This window comes from Aegilops tauschii, chromosome 7, assembly GCF_002575655.3.
Source record: "Aegilops tauschii subsp. strangulata cultivar AL8/78 chromosome 7, Aet v6.0, whole genome shotgun sequence".
Classification (NCBI taxonomy): domain Eukaryota; kingdom Viridiplantae; phylum Streptophyta; class Magnoliopsida; order Poales; family Poaceae; genus Aegilops; species Aegilops tauschii.
The window spans coordinates 367,745,234-367,757,712 of record NC_053041.3 but is presented as its reverse complement, the minus strand read 5'-3'; positions in this window follow the sequence as shown (position 1 = coordinate 367,757,712).

Below are 12,479 nucleotides of genomic sequence, written 5' to 3'. Positions count from 1 at the left end.
ACGGTGAAACCAGTCTCGCGTAAGCGTACGCGTAATGTCGGTCCGGGCCGCTTCATCTCACAATACCGCTGAACCAAAGTATGACATGCTGGTAAGCAGTATGACTTATATCGCCCACAACTCACTTGTGTTCTACTCGTGCATAGCATCAACGCATAAAACCTGGCTCGGATGCCACTGTTGGGGAACGTAGTAATTTCAAAAAAATTCCTACGTACATGCAAGATCATGGTGATGCATAGCAACGAGAGGGGAGAGTGTTGTCCACGTACCCTCGTAGACCGACAGCGGAAGCGTTATCACAACGCGGTTGATGTAGTCGTACGTCTTCACGATCCGACCGATCAAGTACCGAACGCACGGCACCTCCGAGTTCAGCACACGTTCAGCTCGATGACGTCCCTCGAACTCTGATCCAGCCGAGTGTTGAGGGAGAGTTTCGTCAGCACGACGGCGTGGTGACGATGATGATGTTCTACCGACGCAGGGCTTCGCCTAAGCTCCGCTACGATATTATCGAGGTGTAATATGGTGGAGGGGGGCACCGCACACGGCTAAAATATCGTATATCAATTGTGTGTCCAGAGGTGTCCCCCTGCCCCCGTATATAAAGGAGCAAGGGGGGAGGCCGGCTGGCCCTTGGGGCACGCCAAAGAGGGGGGGAGTCCTCCTCCTAGTAGGAGTAGGACTCCCCTTTCCTAGTCCAACTAGGAAGAGAGAAGGGGCAAGGAAAGAGAGGGAGAGGGAGAGGGAAAGTGGGGCTGCGCCCCCCTCCCCTAGTCCAATTCGGACTCCTCATGGGAGGGGGCGCGCCACCTCCTGGGCTTCTGCCCTCTCTCTCCCCTCAGGCCCACTAAGGCCCAATACTTCCCCGAGGGGTTCCGGTAACCCCTCCGGCACTCCGGTTTTATCCGAAACTTCTCCGGAACACTTCGGTGTCCGAATATAGTCGTCCAATATATCAATCTTTATGTCTCGACCATTTCGAGACACCTCGTCATGTCCGTGATCACATTCGGGACTCCGAACAACCTTCGGTATATCAAAACATATAAACTCATAATATAACTGTCATCGTAACTTTAAGCGTGCGGACCCTACGGGTTCGAGAACTATGTAGACATGACCGAGACACCTCTCCGGTCAATAACCAATAGTGGAACCTGGATGCTCATATTGGTTCCTACATATTCTACAAAGATCTTTATCGGTCAGACCGCATAACAACATAGGTTGTTCCCTTTGTCATCGGTATGTTACTTGCCCGAGATTCGATCGTCGGTATCTCGATACCTAGTTCAATCTCGTTACCGGCAAGTCTCTTTACTCGTTCCGTAATACATCATCCCGCAACTAACTCATCAGTCACAATGCATGCAAGGCTTATAGTGATGTGCATTACCGAGTGGGCCCAGAGATACCTCTCCGACAATCAGAGTGACAAATCCTAATCTCGAAATACGCCAACCCAACAAGTACCTTTGGAGACACCTGTAGAGCACCTTTATAATCACTCAGTTACGTTGTGACGTTTGGTAGCACACAAAGTGTTCCTCCGGTAAACGGGAGTTGCATAATCTCATAGTCATAGGAACATGTATAAGTCATGAAGAAACCAATAGCAACATACTAAACGATCAAGTGCTAAGCTAACGGAATGGGTCAAGTCAATCACGTCATTCTCCTAATGAGGTGATCCCGTTAATCAAATGACAACTCATGTCTATGGATAGGAAACATAACCATCTTTGATTAACGAGCTAGTCAAGTAGAGGCATACTAGTGACACTCTGTTTGTCTATATATTCACACATGTATTATGTTTCCGGTTAATACAATTCTAGCATGAACAATAAACATTTATCATGATATAAGGAAATAAATAATACTTTATTATTGCCTCTAGGGCATATTTCCTTCAGTAATGTTATAACTTTGTTCGGTATTTGAAATTCGGAGACTAATATGATGAATTGTATTCGGAGACTAATCTTCTATTGTATTTGATAAATCTACTGTTTATATGTTGTGCTCTCTATATTATGTGCAGTAATATGTTTCGTAACCTGTGCAAATACCAGAAAAGAAAAAAAAATCCCTAATATTCATACTAATGGCGCACCACTCAGCACACTAATGGCGCATTGCAGGAAGGACACTAATGGCGCATCACCCCCTAGTGCGCCATTAGTATGCCAAGGCACATGGGTAAATATGGCCCCTGGGAGGCATACTAATGGCGCACGGTGGGCTATACTAATGGCTCACTGTGTGGTGCGCCACTAGTATACCAGATACTAATGGCGCACCAGGGGTGCGCCATTAGTATTTAATTCTAATGGCGTGGTGCTAGTGGCGCACCAGTAGTGCGCCATTATTAGGCAAAACTGGTGTGCCACTAGCAGGCCTTTTCCTAGTAGTGATTGGTTTCGGGCCCAATGCGTGGTAGTAGCTGATCTTAAATGACATAAACAGATCTCAGTTCCTAAGGATGGTTCCAATGAAACAACCCACCATGTACTCCTACATGGCCTCTCATCGATACCTTTACCAAATCGTGTTCACACACTTAGCTCACACATAGTAGGACATGTTCATCACCATTCCAATTCATCCCCGGTGAATCGGACCTGACTCAACTCTAAGCAGTAGCAGGCATGACAAACAAGCATGAATGAGTAGGCACATCAGGGCTCAAACAACTCCTACTCATGCTAGTGGATTTCATCTATTTACTATGGCAATGACTGGTCATGCAGCGGAAAGGGGTTCAACTACCGCAGCATGTAACCGTTGAATTGTTGTTGTCCTAATGCAGTAAAAGAGAGCAGGAGCGGGAGAGTGGGATTGTATCGGAATGAACAAGGGGGTTTTGCTTGCCTCGCACTTCTGAAGATAGTATAGTTCTTCATCGGTGTCATCGATCTCATCCTCGGAATCACGTCTACTGAGAGGGGACAAATACCGGCAACAGAGAAGGAACACAATCAATGCAATGCAACAATATGATGCATGATCATGACATGGCAATATGCTATGGTATGAGCTAATGCAACTAGCAACAATTGAAATGAAGTTGGTTTGAATCCAAGATTCAAATTCAAACTCCATATGTGGATATGCAAATGCCATTTATTTGATTTGTCCTAAACAGAAGCCATAAGTGGTTCTAACATGCATGGAAAATGTACATATGGATAGATTGGATTTTTTCGATAATTTTTCATATATAAATTATTTCATTTGGAGTTACGGTTGATTTTATATGAATTTTTGAAGTTTAAACTATTTTCTGGATTATTTTTAATACAGAAAATGATTAATTGCATCAGCATTGTGTAAGCATGATGTCAGCGAGTCAACTGAGGCTGACCAGGATCAAACCTGACCAATGGGGCCCATCGGTCAGTGTCCCATTAGTTAACCCCGGTCAAACCCCGCGCTGACTGTGTTTGACCCAGTGGTAGGGCCCGCTGTCAGTGGCAGTGAGGTGGTTAATTAGGTGGGGGGGTTAGTCCTAATGACGGCCGCGTCGGTAGTCACCGGAGTTCGGCCGGCGGCGACCAAAAACGCGGCGGATGTTCACCGGGGCTGCGCTACAGGCGGTGGCTGGACGCGCGAAGGCCACCAGAAGATAGCCCGCGCTCGACCGCGTCTAGCAGAGCGATCGGGAGGCCTCGGGGTCGCCGGAAACAACGACGGCGAGCATAGAGGCGGTGACCGGAGTTCGGGCCATGATGAATACGGGGATGTTGTGCACAGCAGGAGTAGTAGGTGGGGTTTTGGGGCTTCTGGCATTGCGCAGAGCACGGTGGTGTGCTCGGTTGCGGCCCTAGGCGACGGTGGCTACGACGACGACATGGCCGGCGGAGCCAAGCTCTCGGCCACGAGGGGCAACACCGTAAGAGGAAGCAATCGAGCGAGGGGAGAGAGGGATTTGATGCAGAAGCTCAGAGCAGATCTAACGGAGCGTTCGGCGAGCTCGGGGGAGGCTTGGACAGCGTCGGTGCCACGGCGGTGATCGTCGGCACCCGGGGATGAAGATGACGTTGATGGTGACGATGCAGGGCGCCCGGCGTCCTGTGGCTTGACGGAGAGGACGAGGGAGACTCGGCGATGCTCTTGGACTCATCAGGGAGGCGAGGTGGTGGCTGTGGCTATGGCAACGACGAGCGGCGGTGACAGTGACGTTCGGTTTCTCGGGAGAGAGAGCGGCGGAGGAGGGGATGAGCACGGGGAAAGAGTGAGAGGATCCGGGGGGTTGCGTGGCGCCTCCATGGGGTCGTGGGAGGAAGCAGGGAGGCAGGAGTTGGTGTGCGGTGGCCGTGCGCGCGTCGGGCACGCGCTGTGCATCCGACTGGTGGGAGGAAGAAGACCTACCTGCCCCTGGTGGACCGGGCCGGCCAGATGGGCTGCCAGGTAAGTTCTCCCTCTCTCTGGTTTTCTCTATTTTGTTTTCTTTTCTATTTCTTCTGTCTGTTTTAATTTAGTTCTGAGACCAAATCAATTTTGTAGCTTCTGAAAATAATTATGGGGTTAGATATGAAATACCAAGAACCACATAAAAAGTTCCAGAATTATTGGACGTATATTTAATATATAACAAATATAAATCCAATGCAAATAATTATTAGATTAAATGAAATGCGCAAAATAAATATTTATGTGCTTCCAAGTATATTGGTTTGAGTTTTATCTCTTGCCAATATTTTCAGAGGAAAATAGGAACATTTTCTTGGACTTGTTTGAACCACTTTTTATCTTGATCATTTTCAAGATGATTTCTGAGGTTTTCAGCTATCCCCATTTCAAATTTATTGAAATTTAAACATCATGCAAACATGACTAGCTAGTCTAGGTCATACCAGAACTGGGGATGTGACAACTCACTCCCACTAAACAAGAATCTCATCCCGAGATTCAAGACGTGAGGTAAGAAGACAGAGGGGACACTAAATCTCGCAAACTTCATGATCCAAGTTGCACCTCTTAAGAACGTTGATTCGATCATCATCTTTGTCTCGACGTCTTGCTCTGAGAACTCCATCTAACATGACAACGAGAAGATAGGCAAACCTCTAGAAAAATCGATCTTCGTGAAGATCGAGCAACTCAGGATCAACTCATGGAGAGAGACATTGAAACATCCCTCAAACTGAGACACAAAACACACATCAGAGATGATGGTAAGGATTTGATGACGAAGGTTTAATTTGGTAGGCAAGAATGCCATGCTTGAAAAGATGGTGCACTAGTTTCAGAGTAGCGAGGAGTTAACTGTCCTTCATACCATAACGGGGCACCTTAGAGGAGGTGACTCATAGAATTATTCCCTAAGGTGGCAAAAAGAATTACTTCTGATCCATAGATCATTGAAACTCTTCATACCAGCCTCAGGCAATTCACAATGGATCGCTTGAAGGAGTTCGAAAGAATGACATACTTGGACTAGGATGGACGATGTGGACTACCTTGTTGGAGACAACGTAATGGATGATTTTACTTATTATCAGAAATGGATGGGACCCATGGTAAGTCCACTTTTGAAGATGATCCTGAACAACCATTTACTAAGAAGGCAGACCATAATAAAATGGCACAAAGATGGGTGCAACCTGGGAACAAAATGCAAATGCTGGGAATGATTCTAGTAACTAGGGAAAAATCAACAGTCGAGAGTGATTCCACTGTTTGAATGGTTATAGCATAATCGAAGAAACTGAGAGCAAATCCCAATTAATGCCGACGATAAAACCAAGTGCTTGCATGTGCTCTCAAGAACTTGAGCATTTCCATGCTCATCATGGTCTTACCAACATCCGTGTCGAGGATCCTGGCAACACATCATACTACCATGACGAATAGTGATGGATGATGCAGATGCAAAGGAAGGCAACACTTTCTCAGATTTGTCCTTAGCAATCCCAAGGAACAAAACCTGGATGATCGACCGAGAGACATTTAGCACTCCGCTTCTAATGTTCTGCTTAATGTACTAGATACCACGATCATACTTAAAAGTATTAACATGGCCATCAAGTGTAGATCGGACTTCGGAAACACAATGCATCCATAAGGAACAACTTCTAGAATAAGTCATAGAAAATCCTCATAGGAGAGTGACCAGATGGCTTAATCAAGATACTACAATAATAGATCTTACATCTAGGTGCGTCCACTTTACCGGAACCTATATCATAGTTCTTGGGAGAAGTTCCAACCATCATAACTTCGTGAGATTTAGATCTAGTTGGTAACAGGATGCTTCAGACAGCATGTCTGGAAAGAAAATTTGCAACACAAGCTGACGAGATGACGTTGCGAGATTCTCAGGAAATGGACTATGGTAGTAAGCTCCAAAACATGAGCTTGTTCTACTACACACATGTGAACACACTGTCCCAGACAAGCATGACCACATGGTAGTATTACATCAAAACACTACCGTGTTCTGGTAGGGAACCATCATTGAGGATATTGAAGTCCTTTTGTAAGCCCGGCTTAGCCCTTAAGAAGGAGCTTCTTCACCTTGAACAGCTCAATTAGTGGCTTTGTGTGCTAGGAAACACATATGGAATGGAGGCGGTCAACCTATCAAACCATAGAGTACTTCGCACATCCGTGACTAACTTGGGACGATTCCAGAGGAAGCAAAAACAAGCTTTATCGAATTCACGGCGGCAACTTGCATCAAATGCACATGAATTAGAGGAAGTCACTTCTTTCATGCAGACATATGCTTCATGAGCTTGCATGAAAAAATGCTTACAAAAGTTTCCAACCCTAGCTTAATGTTCAACAAAATCATGGAGAAGATAAGGATGTTGTCGATGGGCTCAACAACAATTCATCCAGGTTTGCATAAAAATGGAGTTCCACAATTATGTGAACAAGGTGATAGCATTGGTCAGACCCAAAAGATATAATGGTGTATGCTCGAGGAAACATCCACGAGTAAGTCAACATTACGAACATCATTGGTTCTGATTTGATTTGACGATAGCCTATGCTCAAATCAAAGATTGGATAGGACAATAGCACCGGAAACTGATCACGAGGATCAATCAATTAGGATATCATCTTTCTTCAACACACACACACACAAAAAGATATCCCTTAGTGATGAACTAAGTCGAACAAGCTTCCATCTTCCAACACTCCAAGTTGTTGTTTAGCTCAACGAACTAGTTCAAGGTATCCAACACAGAATCTTGGAGAAAGGGTGGTTTACAAGAAACCAACTTGATGATGAGCTCAACATAACAGTCAGGGAACAACCTGCTGATACTTCCAAGAGGATATTCGGAAAATCACGAACCACCGATATGCTACTAAGCTCGAGAACAATCTTGCTTTTGAGGCAAGTTGATGTGATCAACTAAGCAAGGGATTGACACGATCCTAACTCATTGATCGAAGAGTGCACCAAGAAATATGGACAAGTAGCACGATCAATCCTAGATTGATAATTCAATAACCAACACGCTAAGAATGAGATTATTGTCCATTAACTACCAAGCAACACGGTTGCTAGGAGTATTGATTTCACACATCATAGTTCACTTGTCGGCATTCCAGTTGCGATAACACGGAACGAGGAATGAATAATGATGGCGAGAAGTATTACTGCAACAAGAATTCATAAGAGTTGGTGCAATTCTTATGATTTGTCGACATAACGGGGGTAATACTCTAGGGTAGAACAGACTAGAGGCTGGATTGGCATTCTTAATCTACGGAATACAACTACTTTGACCCAATCCTAGATATGGACGAGGTGCTGGAGTTTTTTCTCCTAGTCATTCTGAACTAGAACGGCTTGACGGGCCACAAGAATAATAGGCATCGATGAACATGAATGCATTGATAGACTAGGGTTGGAATACAACTGAGGAGGGTCAACTCAAGGAATATATAACTTTCTGAGTTGTGGATGCATAGTTTAGTATGTCGAACAAAGTAGAGAGGTAGGACTGGTAGAGTCACATATAGGATGTGGAACTCATCGAGGGTACTCTTGTTGTGATCTTTTGGTTCAAGAACTTCTGCCATAAGCAGTTCATGGTATTTGGAAGAAGGAAATACCACGGACCTCGAGGACTATCACAAAGGTTACTAATATCCTAAAGGAACTTCCAAACACTATCAACATGAAGTAAGCAGGGTGAATCTCGGGTTCAAGAACCCATGAATAGAATGCCTACTAACTAAGTTGCATCACGGGATGCTTTCAAGAATGATGGCCAGAATCATCACACTGGGAACACAAAACACGGCTAGATTACTAGGTGATCCTCTAAGACACCTAGGGTCATAATAATAGCTCCAACATATATGTCGAGGCAACAGAGTACCTCAACTCATCGATTAGTGTGGTTAAACTGGCCCAAAGAAACATCGGGAATGGAAAGAAGGGAGTTGCAAATGCCTCAGACTATTTTTGAAACCTGGGATGACTCAGACGGCATAACGGCTGTAAATGCTCAAAAAGATTTGAGACATCCTGCAAAAATGGTGGCATAACCACTCAACATCACAATATCAATGTTCCGAGAGCAACTGTCAACACACGGAGATAGTAAGAACTGAACTGAGGCTTGAATCCAACATTCCTTCAAGTCTATGTATTAGTAATAGTAAGAACTGAACTGAGGCTTGAATCCAACATTCCTACAAGTCTATGTATTAGTAACACGTGATCCTGATAGATAGATGAGAAACCTTGTTCTTAGTCCCCGTAGAAGATAGGATGACTCGGATCAGAAGGGCATAAGGTATAAGGAGTAAAAAGAGCCACGTTCCCTTCCACAATCAATTCCCTTAGATAACTAAAGAATCTCTAGACTCGACATCGACCAGTTTGGCTTGGTAAACCTACAGGCAGTCAGGTTCTGATACCAAAGCTGTCAGGACCCTGATTCTAAGTCACACCGATCTAGCATGTAACACATCATATCACTTTGCGGTCTCACGCGTGGTATTCCCACGGGTGCCACCTTACTTGGCCCGGGACCATTTGCGCCTTTTGGCTCATGTATATTACAGTGTCGCTAGCATCCAATATGACAGAGAACCCGGGCCGACATGACTGGTCGTAAACCCAAAGTGGCACTAACCTACAGGGACATGCATACATGACCCAGCAACGAACATGTCGGTCATCAACGTATGAACCCAAGTCGTAGCAAGCTACAAGGACTTAAAGGAACAACGTGTGACATTTCCCCGAAGGGACAGACACAGGAACGAAGAAGGACACATGCCGGCCAGCCTAAGTGTTCCGGAGTAGTAGCAAGCTACCATGGCTCAGTAGAAGCACTAGGAGACATTTCCCCATAAGAGAGGCTACCAAGAATAAACAACTAGGTTGTCGGATCCCACACATAGCAATACACGTTACACGTATGCATAACATGCTAGTATGTGTTGTACAACATGGCATCACAACATAACTCAACAACTCAAATAGATAAAGGCCCAGAAGAGCCACATAGCATTTATTACAAGCAGGGATCACATGACCCAACATACAGAGCATACAAGCAATGGAAGCATAACATGTCTGAGTACAGACAACTACAAATGAAAAAGGCTGAGAAGGCTGACTATCTACAAGACCCTCCCAACGGTACAAGATCGTAGCTGAGGTAACAAGCTAAACGTCGCAGTCCACACGGAACTACTAGTGAGACCGAAGTCTCTCTGCAAAACATAAATTAAGCAAACGTGAGTACAAATGTACCCAGCAAGACTTACATCAGAACTATCTACATATGCATCAGTATCAACAAAGGGGTGGTGGAGTTTAGCTGCAGCAAGCCAGCTTTGACTTAGTGGTTATCCTGTACTACGTCTGCTGGTAACTCTTTTGAGGTGGCGCACACGAGTCCACATATTCACCATACAATATACCACTATGGATCCACTCCTGTCTCCCTACAATAAGGCCATCCATAGCACTCACGCTTATCTTGCGCATTTTAGGGTATCCACTTTCACTTGTCTATGAACTGCATAAGCAACCAAGTAGTCCTTTACCGCGGAGGCAGCTATTCGAATAGTTTGATAACCCTGTAGGGGTGTACTTCTTCACACATGCTCTCGCCACTTACCGCCATGTACACATCATGTATCTCGGTAACCTTCAAGCGGAATCCTGGCGAGGGTGTCGGCCACGACCTGACTAACCACACAAGTCCCTAGTCCAGGTTTATCGCCTATTCAGGTTCCATCCGCAGGGAGTCCGGCCGAGGTTTACAGTACGGCCCTGAACAATGTGTGCAGGGTTCCCAAGGCACCGAAAGGGCATCCTAGTACACCGTGCCACGTGCCTACCGCATCACAGCCCACCCCTCGGGTCAACGCTGCGCACGGCCTCTAGCATACTAGAAACACCAGAAACTACTTGCAACTCCTGGACAGAGGATAGGGGCGGTTAATAAGTCGAGAGGGTCCATTAGTTTCGGGCCCAACGCGTGCTAGTAGCTGATCTTAAATCATATACACAGATCTCAGTTCCTAAGGACAGTTCCAATGATACAACCCACCATGTACTCCTACATGGCCTCTCATCGATACCTTTACCAAATCGTGTTCACACGCTTAGCTCAGACATAATAGGACATGTTCATCACCATTCCAATTCATCCCTGATGAATCGGACCTGACTCAACTCTAAGCAGTAGCAGGCATGACAAACAAGCATGAATGAGTAGGCACATCAGGGCTCAAACAACTCCTACTCATGCTAGCGGGATTCTTCTATTTACTGTGGCAATGACAGGTCATGCAGAGGAAAGGGGTTCAACTACCGCAGCATGTAACAGTTGAATCGTTATTGTCCTAATGTAGTAAAAGAGAGCAGGAGCGGGAGAGTGGGATTGTATCGGAATGAACAAGGGCAGTTTTGCTTGCCTGGCACTTCTGAAGATAGTATAGTTATTTATCGGTGTCATCGATCTCATCGTCAGAACCACGTCTACTGAGAGGGGACAAATACCGGCAAAAGAGAATGAACACAATCAATGCAATGCAACTTTATGAGGCATTATCATGACATGGCAATATGCTGTGGTTTGAGCCAATGCAAGTAGCAACAATTGAAATGAAGTTGGTTTGAATCCAAGATTCAAATTCAAACTCCATTTGTGGATATGCAAATGCCATTTATTTGATTTGTCCTAAACAGAAGTTATAAGTTGTTCTAATATGCATGGAAATGGTATATATGGATAGATTGGATTTTTCTAATAATTTTTCATATATAAATTATTTCATTTGGAGTTACGGTTGATTTTATATGAATTTTTGAAGTTTAAACTATTTTCTGGAATTGTTTGGATTATTTTTAATACAGAAAATGATTAACTGCATCAGCATTGTGTAAGCATGACGAGTCAACTGAGGTTGACCAGGATCAAACCTGACCAATGGGGCCTATAAGTCTTCAACAAAATCACTAAGGGGCATTAGATGCACTAACAATCTCCCCCTTTTTGGTGATTGATGACAAATAGGTTATGTTTTCAACGGGCACTACTACAGGATGCTACTAATGTGAAACTACAATCAGAGACCCTTTGACGAAACTATGTGCGATGCAATAATCACAAACGGTGATGTAAAAACCGTCAAAAAAGATGCAAAACATTTGTGATGTCGGATGCATCAAACACGGTTCAAATTTTAGATGCGTGTGCGATGCAGGGCATACGGTTCAGTTGAATGAACTATCTGCGATGAACTATTTGTGGGCGATATACGGCATACGGTTTACTTAGATGAACTGTTTGTGATTAGGCAGAACAAAAGAAACGGTTAGCCAGATCAAGGTGTGTGCGATAGAGGGCAAATAGTTCACTCGGATGAACTGTTTGCGTTGAGCCAAGATAACAGAAATGGTTTAGTTTAACAAGATGTGTGTGATACACGGCAAACATGTCTGTAATCAGAAATGTGTGCGAAAACCGATAATAACACAGACGATTGCTGCTCATAAGGCGTGTGCGTTGTGCGTTGGGATTGCATAAAGAACATCCAATTACATAGGTGGCTACTACACACATGGCATTTGCACACACCAAAGTAAACTATTACATGCATAATTACATAGGTGGCTACTACACACATGACATTTCCACACACCAAAGTCAACTATATATTACATGCATAATTAACTAGGATAGACGATCATCTGATCATCACCTACTTCTTGTGACGCTTGCCACTACTGCTCTGCTTGTGGCTCAATCCGGCCCCGTCGATTTCGGTAACGAGGCACTTCCTCATGTCAACGATCCGCCTGTGCATCTTGTAGCATGTGTACATGCTCTTTGCCACGAACCTGAGGTGAGGTTCATCTAGTTGCCACATCCAGGCCCCGTGCGAGGATACGAACGTGTTCTGTTGGCATCCTGCTTCATCTTTTCATAGTATGGGTCGATGATGGCCAAGGCGAGTTCAACCAGGGAGTCCTTCGT